The sequence below is a fragment of the Benincasa hispida genome, chromosome 3, assembly GCF_009727055.1.
Source record: "Benincasa hispida cultivar B227 chromosome 3, ASM972705v1, whole genome shotgun sequence".
NCBI classification, from domain to species: Eukaryota; Viridiplantae; Streptophyta; class Magnoliopsida; order Cucurbitales; family Cucurbitaceae; genus Benincasa; species Benincasa hispida.
This window is the reverse complement of record NC_052351.1, coordinates 39,917,703-39,930,214: the sequence shown is the minus strand read 5'-3', so window position 1 is coordinate 39,930,214 and position 12,512 is coordinate 39,917,703. Positions and strand designations below refer to the sequence as shown.

The window sequence follows — 12,512 nt, the reverse complement described above, 5'->3', positions numbered from 1 at the left end:
AAGAGAGCAGATTACATGTCGCAGTTATTGGGACAAAGTGGGGCCCTCAGGAACGTTCCCATCGGCGGTGGGTGTCGGAAGAACAAAAGCGCCGCCGCGACGGTGGCGGCTGCTGTAAGGGAAGTCTACAGCTGGAAAAAATGAAAAACTTTATCGTCTTGAGATATTGGGGTCGGTCGGATTCGGAATGGGTCGGAGCGTTGGATCACGAAATAATATCAATCCCCACGCAAAATTCTGTGGGGGTCGCCGGCAAAATTCATCACCTTTTGGCCGTTTTGAGAATCCGCCACCCAAAGCCCTAACGCCTAATAATCTCGCCGCCTCCCAACGTCATAATACGACCCACCGCAGACCACGCTGTTTCAATGCTAAGGACGATGGGTTTGATGAAATTCCGGCGCCGCCACTCAATTTTTTCTTCTCGGGCCTTTGCATCTCTGCTCTTACTGGAGAAACAATCAGACTCAAGTTCATCATCAAACAAAATGGGTATCCTCACGGCGCGTAGGTCAGCTCCACGGCGGCGCCGGGAAATTCAGGGACCCTAATCAGAAGCTTAAATCGTCGTCGAACAATTAATTTCACCGGATGGCCATCAGGGATCCGTGGGAGTAACGAATGTGTTACGACGGCTACGGCAGCGATTTTGGAAGCGGCTCCGGTGGGCGCGGCGAAACGACAGGTTAACTGGAATCCAGCTTTTTCTTGGTCTGATGTTCATGCTAGTGCAATGGAGCATATTTAAAAAAAAAAATAAAAATGGACACTGGTTTTTTATTTTCCCTTAATTGGGCTTATTTTTTTTTTCCATATTAGGATTTTAGTTTTGTTTGTGTTTAAAGCTTGGGTTTTTGGTGTATAATGAATGCTTTCTTTAGGCATCAGTGGTTTTTTCTTTTTTCAGGAAAAATTAATTTACATGTGGTTTTAAAATCAATTAACTTAATGTGAAGATGTATTCAATATTAACTTCAATGGAAATTAATTTAATATTTAATTTTACCATTCATTTTTATGCATATTAGATTCTAATTTAAGAAGATTTTTCACTTGGATTTACCTTTTTTTTTCTTACAATGTACTTACAATTCTTGTTTTAAAATAATAATATTCAAATCCACTAAAGTTTCCATTCCACAATTCAAAATTTTGTTACTTTCTCGTACTTTTATTGGAGAAAACAAGAAAAAAATTCTCCAACATTATTCCCCCATAAAAATCAAACAATTTCCTAATGTGGACTACTTGTTCAAGATAATTAACTATAGTATATTAGATTTTGTTTGATGTAATGAGTATAAGAAAGTTTTTACTTCTTTAGGGTGATATTCCTCATTTCTAATTTGGTAATTGCCCCTTTGGTTGTAAGTGTTTAATGTGTGAGTTTTTTTCTTGGTATAAGGAAATGTATACTTAATTTTTTTTTTTTTCTCTCATCATTAAATCCCTTATACCATAATGTAGTATTAAAAAAATCACAATTCCATATACAGCATAATTTAGTCAACCAAAGATTTTTGGGAAATGAAAATAGAGGGAGAAAGAGAAGGAACAAAGATATATGAGAGATCATCATCTCTTTTTCTTGGGTTTCTCAAACAGATCTCTTTGTAAATATATATATAGACAATTCAATGGAAAAAATAAGTAAAAATATTTGAGGTAATGAAGAAGGTGGTAAAAAAATAAAAATGTAAATGGGGAGAAATAAAAATAATGGATGGTGAAAAAAATATATGGTTAGGGTGATAATAGTGTTATATTAGAAGGAAGTGAAAGAAAAGAGAAAAGCAAGGCTTTTGGGAAATAAAGAAAGTGTTTTTGGTGTGTCTGTGTTTTTCTTTCACAAATCTTCTCTGAATATCTTACTGTGCTCTCAGATTTACTTTATTTTAGATGTCTCAGCCTTCATTGCTTTCAAATCCACACCTTTCTACTTTAAATATTATGCTCCATGCGAATTCTACTCTAATCTTTATTCTAGGTTCCAATATCTACATTATGCCATTGCCTTAATTAATTATTTAATTAACTCTCTAAACACCCTTTCATTTGGATTTCTTTTAGGTTTTATATATATATAAAAAAAAAAAAAATCACATTGGCTAAATATATATGTTTATATGTTTTAGTTTTTTCCATTTTTAGTTTGAAAAAGTTTTTTTAATTAACCGGATTCCTATACTTTAAATACATTCTGAAAACTCAAATTAGTTTGTAACAACATTCTGATCATTCATTAAAGTATATATTATGTTTCATGTTTATCATTAAACATTTTCTTATTAGTGGAGGGTATAATTTAAAATGATAAAAACATAAAAAATTAATATTAACGACTAAATTTAAAAAATATCCAAATTAGAGACCAATATATTTGTTTTTTCCAAAGTTTAAATTTTTCTGAACCGATCCCTTATGTTTTAACATTTTTGATTTTTTTTTTTTAATTTTTTGTTTATAACATAATTTCTCTTCTAAAACTTTATAATCATGTCATGTGTGCACGTTTAATCATAAGTTAAGGTTAACTTGGTATAATATAAAATGTTAAAATAATAAGAATAATTAAATAGACATCTAACCATTAAGAGCAGACCAAAAATATTTAGCCTTTTCAAAAGGTCTTGTTATATATATTTGTTTAATAACCACTTTTTTCTTTTTTCTTTTTTCTTTTTTTAATATTTTTCTTTAAATTTGAAAACTTTCCTTATTCTGCTGTACTTGTATTTTCAATTTTGGAGAAAACTTCACATATACTAGAAAAATTTAACTACAATAACACAAAGATATAAAAACTAATTTGGAATTCCAATTTGTAAATAATTTTTATGTTTTATCCGTTAATTGATTGGTTTAATTATTTCAAAGTCAACTTCCTTTGAATAAAAAAGAAAGCAATGTTATTAAAACGAACAGCAAAATAAATCAATTATGGCATAGGTTAAAGGCCGAAGGTGTATATACGATTTGCAGAAACATTGATGGATTTTTTATTTTTAGTAAAAACACTAATTTGTTAAATATTTTTCTTTTTAATGTTATTTGATTCTCCATATTCGTCTTTTTTTCCCCGTCAAAACCCATGAGTTCTTTAAATCTAGAGACGAGATTTTAATTACTCCGAAAACCGACCCAATTAGTATCAGAATAAGTGGTGGAGGCTAGGAGACTTATATAGGGGTAGTCTTATAAAAAATATATTTAAATAATATAAAAAAAGTATTCGTAGTTTCATAAATTAACTAATTTGAATACATTAATTTCCCATTTTACGACTTTCATATTTTCAAATCGATTTAGGAATAACTTCATTATCAAATAAAATTCTTTTTCATATAGATTATAAGACGATTCAATCCATTGAATCTCAGTTTAATTTAACGTAATTGAGTCTTCAACAATCGCATAGCAAGAAAAAAGTTTTTTATAGCAGTTGTACACAATAGGTAAGTCAACACCAAAGTGAGTAATCTATATAACTAATGAATAGATCATAGTCTTTATTCGTCAGGACTTTTTTACCACAAAGATATACATGTTTTTTTTAGCTCAACTAAACTCAATATTTTGGGAATGGTATATAATTAATAAAATTTTGAAGTTGAATCTTCAAGAATACAGAGTTCAATAACTGAAAAGTCTCTTTAGGTAAAATTGAAATAAGTTGACTAAGGCTTTTTCTATAAAAAAATAATAAATGAATTACATCGAATTTAAGACATGCCATATAGAGAAGCAATTCAATATTTGCGTCAATAAAACGATTATTTAGCTCTTGAAGTGTGCAATAATCAACGAGGGCATAGAAACTGTTAAAACGTTAATGATGTATATTGTAATTGGTTGAGATTTAAAACTGTAACACGAATAATGATGTAAATTTTAATTGGGTTGAGAATTTTTTACTTGTATCATCCTTGAATTAGAATTAGGTCATACTATTTTAAAGGATTTCCAATATGCAATGACTATGACAGAAAATCAGAAACCTATATTCAACAATGAAATCTCAATTAGACTCTCTTGTTTTTTTGGCAGTCTTTCTTTACAAATCTTGACTATATTTATTACATTCACAATTATTTGAATTATTTACTTTGTAATGTTTGGAACAAGTCATTTGTGATTCCAAGATAATTTTCATAAAAATATATATGGAAAAATAAAGCTAAAAGATAAGATTGAAACTTGTTGAATATTTGCTTTCATATTTTTTTGATTTTGAATTCACACCCACCCTTGCACAATTGTCCCAAGTAAATATCAACTATGAAGAGATATTGTAATAAAATCGTTGTAGTATATCCAACGAGTGAAATAAATAATCTTTTCTAGTATGAAATTGAAATTAATTTTAAAAACTAACAGTATTTTGTGATTTAAAGTAATATGGAACTTAATGAAATGTATAGAGAGTAATGTGAATATAAGATATGTAAAAGAAATAAACAATACTTTTTAATAAGAATGTTCTTGAGTGTTGAGGTTGAAAAGTAAATTTTTAAAAGAAAAAGAAAATATATAAATGCCTCTGTTGTCGATAAAAAATATATATATATATATTTTTGATTATTTATTTATTAAGAAAAAGATAAAGGAATTGTTTAAAACGCTAGTTTTCTTTATTAGAATTTACATGAGTAGACTTTAAAAGTTGGGATGAGAAATATGGTAAAATGTCATATAAAACCTAAATAAGAAATAAAATGTTTTGTAAGTTAGTTGTACTACTCAAACCCACATGCTCTCCCAAACAATCTAAGCTTCATCTTCTATGTATATATTAATACATATTACTTTATATTTTGTATTAAAAATACAAAATTAGATAAATTGAAGGAGACACATGCCCTACTAAACTTCCTAGGTGGCTCCGCCCTTGATTAATATGTACATACCAGTACACCTTACATCTTCTCATCCTTGTTTCCTCTTCCTCGCATCATGAGGCAGAAGATATCATTTTCCAAAGCCTCCTTTTTTGGCATAGAAGTTGGGAGGTATCAAGTCGGTTTGGAAAGCAGAGAAGATGTTGACAGAGGATAACTTGAGAAATAAACTGTTCACTTGGGTGAACGGAGAGGAAGAAGAATGTTGGGCGTGCATAGGTTGCAACGGAAGAAGGTTTTATGGATAAAGGGATAAACTTGAGAATCAGAACTGTTTAGATTTGCAAAATAAATTTTATCTTTTAATTCAATGGAACTCCATTGGTCCACTTAATGCCTGCAGATTATTGGGGTGTTGAAATTAATCTTTTTACGCAACCTTATGAATATTTCGCAACTTTTGAAATCCTTCAATCATCAATGTTACAGGTTAATATTATATAACATTTTTTTATGCTTTGAACGTACAGGTAGTCTCTTTACAATACTAAAACTCTTTATATGAGAGAATGTTTGTTCAGACTGGCAATAAATAGCAAAGTTTTTTGTTTTCTTCTCTTTCTCCCTCTTAGGTGCTCCTTTCCCATTTTTGTGTTTTCCTTATCTCTACAATGGTGGTTTTGCACACTCCTTAAACAGTGAGAAAAAAAAACCGAGCAAAACTTCTTTCTCGGCGATGTTAGGTGGTTTCGGGCGACAATATATGACAAGCCCACGCGATTTCGTCAATTGTACGGAAGACAACTTATGTTGTTGACATCATTGTAACTATACGCACCGAAACTGACCTTTTTTCAACTTGGATTCGTGACTCTAACACTGATCTACTCATTTTAGGATTACCTATAGTGTATGTGTTGGTTTAAAAACCAGGGATTGCACAAAAAAAAATCTCACGCACTCTGATATATATTTGAAGAAAACAGAAAAAAAATATTCTGAAAGAAAAATATTAGCGAAGAAAGAAAAGTAATAGAACTCCCTCATTTTTATTCAATTGATGGACTTACATTATATTCTAATAACAAAAAAATAACCACAAACGATTAACATAATATTTATAAAAATAGCAACGTGTGGACTTCTTCTTCACACAATCCGAAAGATTCGGTCTTGAATCATGATTGGATTATTCGCTCGTCACTATCCCGCTAATCACTGACATGATTCTAAATCACGCACACCTAAATAGCTGACCGCATAGTAGCTAACTTACTCCTATCATGTTTTTGGTCAGTGCGTCCAGCATCGTTTGTTTCCGGTTTTTGAAATTCAATGACAATTTTCCCCCTTTCTCGACAACCGCAAATGAAATGAAAGCCAGTGTTATCTATGTGCTTACTGCGGGCATGAAATACGGGATTCTTCATGAAGAGCTATCGCGGATTTGTTGTCCACAGAACAAATGTTACGGTCTGGCTCTATTCCAGTTAACTGCTAACAAGGCTTCTAACCACAACGTTTGGCAGCCCGCGGTAGTGGTTGCCATGAAACTCGGCTTTCGCAAGATGAGAGTGCCTCAACGTCTTTTGCTTTTGTGAATTTCCATGAAACAAGCTTTCATTTAAGTAAACGCCATTCCACTTGTGCTTTTCCTCTACGTCGAAGATCAACCTGCTAATACTGTCGGGAGTAGTCCAAAATATATGACTTCTCGGGGACTTTCACATAAGTGACCAAAGTGCAATTGTCCCTCTCAATACCTAAGTATTTGCTTGAACGCACCATATGTGATGCAGGGCCGTAAGGCCTTTCATATATGCTCGCAATCCACAAACATATGAGAGATCCGGTAATTGTGTTCAACAAGTATTAAGATAACAACGAATGCTTTCTTGTCTCGTAGCATCAAATTGGTGCTCCTTCCATGTCTTTGTGAAGTTGTGCCTTGGGTTCCAATTGGGTACTTCGTGGCATTGCAAGTATCCATTCTCGAACTGGGAACAAGATTCTTTTGGCAAAAGTTGGTTGTTTGAACAAGATTTCGACCCTTCTGTTGTTCTCCACTTCAAATTCACTAAGCGCAAGAGAGAAGACCTAAATCGCTCTTTAAATTTTGCCATCATTTGTACTTTGAACTTGTTGACTTTTTTCGGTGCTACCTTCCCGTTACAATGAAAGATCGTCAACATACACTCCAACAAAGAACACTTTCCTTCTCCTTCTCTTCTTGTGTAGACTACTTGCTCTTGAGTGGCATTTCCCAAAGCCAAGCTCTTTGAGACTCTTTGCAACGTCGAATGTTCCCAGCTCATGGAGTTGTCTCAATTCCGTTAGAGAGCTTTTCAACAACATATACACTTGTGTTTCTTAGTTTGGAACTCAAATCCCTCGGTTGAGTAAATATATTACTTCCTCTTCCAATTCCCTTAAAGAAACGCCAACTTCACATCTAGATGGTACCCTCCCAATTTCGTTTTGCAGCGAGTGCAAAAATGACCAAACGATGTCAAGTCTTGCAAACCGGTGCAAAAATTCTTCAAAGTCGATGCCTTGGTCTTTATACATAGCCTTTAGCAACCAAATCTTACTTTGTGCTTGACAACTTCTCTATTATAGTTCTTTCTTCAAATTTGAACACCCATTTTAGAACCAATGGTTTGGTGTCCTAGTGGAAGCTCGGTTAGACTCCATGTGTTATTCTTCTCAATGGATTTCAGCTCGTTCTCCATTGCTTCATACCAGCGGGCCCTCGGTACAAGCTTCTTGGTAAACAGTCGGTTTTTTTCGGACACCAAACATCATCACCTTCATTTTCCTTGTTCTTCACGCGCCTAAACTTCCTCTGTGGTTGGCATAGATTGTCAGCGAGAGATTTACTAGACGGATTGGTGTGGTTCCGTCGATTGGAGTAGATGGACTTAGTCTCTCCAATTTCGGGTATCTCGGTTATTTGTGGTGCGGCATTTTCGACCCCAGTTTCTGTATCCTCCATATTAATTGACACTTCGTCAGAATAAAATATGGTCATCATCTAAAACTCCGGAAATCTCCTTGCCGTCATTAACGCCTTCGTTCCAAGCCCATTCAAGATTCTCTTGAAAAAACGACATCTCTACTAATTTGTATTTTTCCACAGCTTGGGTCATATAAGCGATGAGCTTTGCATCTTCTTCGACACCAAAATCTACCATCGGCGAGCTTCAGTCGTCGAGTTTCTTGAGGTGAGGGGGTTGTGTTTTTTACATATGCACACACAACCAAAACACTCTCAAGTGCGCAAGATGTGGCTTTCTCCCCATCCAAGCTTCAAATGGATGTGCGTTCTCAAAGGGCTTCGTGGAAGACGGTCTTTAACACATAAAACCGGTGTCTCACCGCCTCTCCCCAAACCATATTGCTAGCACGTGCATGCTTTTGAAGGAGTGATCTCGTCACCGCCATTACGGTGCGGTTACGATGCCTACGACGCCATTCTGTTGTGGTGAATATGGACCAGTGAGGTGTCGCTCGATTCTCCTTCTTTTTCACAAAAATTGAAGTGAACTTCCGCAGATAAGAACTCGCCACCTCAAATCCATCTGGAGCGTTCCTGATCTTGTATCCGTCTTGTTCTCCATCAAGAGTTTTGAATTTCTTGAATGCTTGAGTGCGTCACTTTTTGCCTCTAACAATGTATAGCCACATCCATCTTGTGGAATCGTCAACGATCAATAGAAAATACTTGTTCGCCAACGAGAGTACACGGTGAAAATCGGTCTATAATATCGGCATGGAGGAAGTTCTAGCGGCTTCTCTGCTCTATAGGGTTGATTGGCGCAGGAACGACAACCTTGCTTGTTTAGTACACGCACGCTATCGCATAACTTGTTCGGTTTGAGTCACTAGTGGTACTCCAACTGCCCAATTTCTTCTCGCCCATGAGCTTCAAGTCATGAAAGTTGACATGGCAAGTCTCGCGTGCCACAACCATGCTGGTCTTCTAGGCTCGTCAGAAGGCAGACTTGCTTGAACGTCTTCAAGGTTATCTTGTACAAGCGATTTTGTGTTCGCTTCACCGACAATCAAGAGCTTCCCGCTTCTGTCAGACACTTTCATGGCATCGTCCCGCCATTTGCACCTTGTTCCCATCCTTCTGTCATTTTGTCCGAGGCTTATGAATGTTGTTATGTAGCTTTGGAATGTAGTATACCTCTTAGAGAGTCTTTTGATCACCGTTTTTGCAACTCGAACACGACCGTTCTTTTCCCTGTCTGAATGTTGATCCATAGCCGGAGTTTCAGCCCTCCCAGTTGACTCTTTCATCCAATTCTTGGAACTTCTAACGATGGCCAGTCATGTGGTTGCTAGCACCGTTGTCAAGATACAAAATGTCATTAGTTTCTCCATTCTTGTCATTACGATACATCTCCGGGAACACCACTCTTTGTTGAGTAGTACGACATCCTCCTGATCACGTCTAGTGCGTGTCCCCTCCTGGGACACGGCCATCATCAAAGTCGGTTTTCATCGGCGGTGCAAGTCAGATGAGCTTCGTCGTCACGACCTTTTTCGCGGCAACTCCGACGCGTAATGTCCCATCTTGTTGCAAGTGAAGCACTTTTATGTGACTTTTGTCACGAGTGCCATTTCCACAGTGTTGCTAGTAGCCTCCCGCACTATTTTGATGCTCCGCGCCACGACCACGACATCGTTCTTGCCAATTTCCGCGATCGCTACCGAACCGGATCGCGCCCTTTGTTCACACAAAGAGTTTTCATCGCTGTTCCCTTTCTGTCTTACTTTCACTCGGCATGGGTAAGTAGGAGTTTTCCATCGAAGTTTTTGTTGTTTCCTCAGAGTCGCGCCGTCCGTCCTCAATACGCTTTCATTCGTCCGATCGCCTCTTTAAACGGCATGGTTTCGAGATCTAGGAATTGCTCGATTCCAGCGACGAAGGGGAAATTTTTGTCAGGGACGGGAGTCAATAAGGAACGTTCTCCTTCGATCCCCTCTAACAGTGCGTAATTAATTGATCAATTAGCCAAAAAAACAGTGATAAGAATACTCAAAGAAAGAAGAGTATTCAATCTGGGGCTCCCTATGATACTTGGCCGAAGCCATGGGTCCTAGGGAGATTGGAAAGAGAAATCCGATCTCCACTCTCTCAAGAAAATACGAAGGCTATAAATAGGATATAGAAACCTCACATATACATGCGCACAAGTTTTTTACAAACGACTTCACACTTGGAGCTTTGAGGAGCACTCAAGTGCTTGAAGGAAGAAAGAGAAGCTCTTCAGTAAGGATAAGGAGGAGATCAGTCCCCAAGAACCCAAAGGGACAAAGACAAGGGAGCAAAGGCCTCGAAGACCCGAAATTCTTGAATCTTCTTCCCTATTCTTCTTCTCATTTTATTCTCTTTAAAAATGTAAAGATCTCCCGGACTCAAAAGTCTTAGAATCAAATGTCTTCTCCGATGGTGTTATGTTTCGAGAAAGTAAAGGGAGAACTCAATTCCTATTCTTTTTGAAAGCATAACTTGGGCTGTTTGTCGAGCTATCCTCACCTCTGATTCAAATACAGATAAAAGTCTCTATCTGGCCCTCATAGGAATCTCGAGGAAAGACGGATTTTAGCAGCTGGGTAGTTGGAATAGTTCTCCGCTGTTCGAGCTTTAGAGAAATAGCAAATCCCTAGATCACCCTTTGAACGAAACTCTTGGGATAGAAGCTTCTTGACCAATGATGAATCCTCAAGTGCAACACCGAGGGTGGAGAACTTTCTTGATAATCCGCTGATTTTTCCTGCGAACTCATCGATTGTCTCGGTCTCCTTCATTCGAAGAACATCAAACTTGCTCTTCAAGGTTTGAACTTGTGCCATCTTCACCCGCTCGCTGGCCAAGTACCTCGTCTTGAGACTATCCCATATTTCCTTTATGGTCTTCTTCTTCGCGATTTGTAGAAGCACGTCTTCCGGGATGCATTGGAGAATGTACGCACACGCCTTTTTGTCCTTCTTCACATCCACTTCGGCTCCTCTTGCTGGCTCTATCTCCTCTCAAACTCCTTGGGCGTCGAGGATTGCTTCCGCCTTTATCGCCCACATCGTGTAGTTGTGATGAGTTAACATCGGGTAGAGAATTGGCACTCCGTTGTTCTCCTTCGCTTGCTGCGAGACGTTCGACATCTTCATTGGACGGTGGAAACTGCGATGAGAAGACAACCTGGCTCTAATATCAAATGTTGGTTTAAAAACCAGGGATCTGCACAAAAAAAAATCTCACGCACTCTGATATATATTTGAAGAAAACAGACAAAACAAAATATTCTGGAAGCAAAATATATTAGCGAGAGAAAGAAAAGTAATAGAACTCCCTCATTTTTATTCAATTGATGGACTTACATTTATAGTCTAATAACAATAAAATAACCACAAACGATTAACATAATATTTATTAAAAATAGCAACGTGTGGACTTCTTCTTCTACACGATCCGGAAGATTCGGTCTTGAATCATGATCGGATTATTAGCTCACAGTATGGAGGTAGATTTGTGAAGTTAACTGGTAAAAACTCTCTTTATATAACAACCCAAGTTTCTACGTACAAAAATTACAAGTTGAATATTGATTTTTAAATTAATTTTCTATGACTAGTCGAAGAAAACTAATCTTTAAATTCAATACCTTAAGATTAAAAATTGATCTATAAATATCCTTGGCTATTATCCTTGGCTATTGATCTATAAAAGTGAGTAAATGAATATCTAAGTAAGAAAAATATCAAAGAAATAAAATAATAAGATTTTAGGGAAGAATGATCTAGAAAGTTGGAAGAAAATGGAAAAAGAAAATAAAAATTATATGAAATGATTCTTAATGAAAAATGTAGAAGTTAGAAAGGAAAAATAATAATACTTACAATAAACATATGTGAGTCGGTTAAAAAAAATTATCTAGCACTAAAACAATTTGAAGCTAGTGATGACTATTATAGATAGTTGAGGACATAGTCATGGAAGAAAGGAATCCACTCCTACTCGTCTTAAGGTTAGAAAATATGTTGTTTCCTTAAGTATTGGTTTCTAGACTTGAACAAATGGACCCGTCCTTTTATGATATAAAGGGATATGGTTTATTAGTTGGATTATAAACCAATTGTTCATTAGAAAATCAGTGGAGACTTAAGGAGCAAGATGTATTTATAGGGGTAAAAAGGTTTTCTTTTTTTTACCTAGGTGTAAATACGAACGACCTATAAAGGATCGACTAACTGATCAATCAAGTGGAATGAAATATATCTACAGTGAGGAGAGTGCAACTATTGAGATATAGTAGTATGTCTCAGTAGTTAACGAATATTGATTAATTTGGTTTAAAGAGTTTAGCCAATCAATCTCAAATTGTTGGAGCTCGTAATCTGTAGGCCCATAAAATCTCTCTACTAACTCGTAAAAGTTAAATCTTGGATTAGAATATTGAATGAATTTGAAATGTTCAAATTCATTTTAGGGTTTGGATAATTATGTTCGATATAATTAACGTTTAAATTTATTGAAAATTAAATGTATTTGGAGAGTTCAATATATTTAAATAATGATTTAAATATTGATTACATGAATAGGATTCATGTTTAAGTTAGGTGTTTTATTAATTTAATATTTGATATTAAATTATTATTTAATTAATT

General features: G+C 35.6%; 1 pseudogene; it reads left to right on the top strand.

The window, feature by feature from the left end:
• LOC120073566 overlaps positions 1-748 on the top strand; it is a 920-nt pseudogene extending 172 nt beyond the window's left edge.
• Positions 749-12,512: the final 11,764 nt, after the last annotated feature.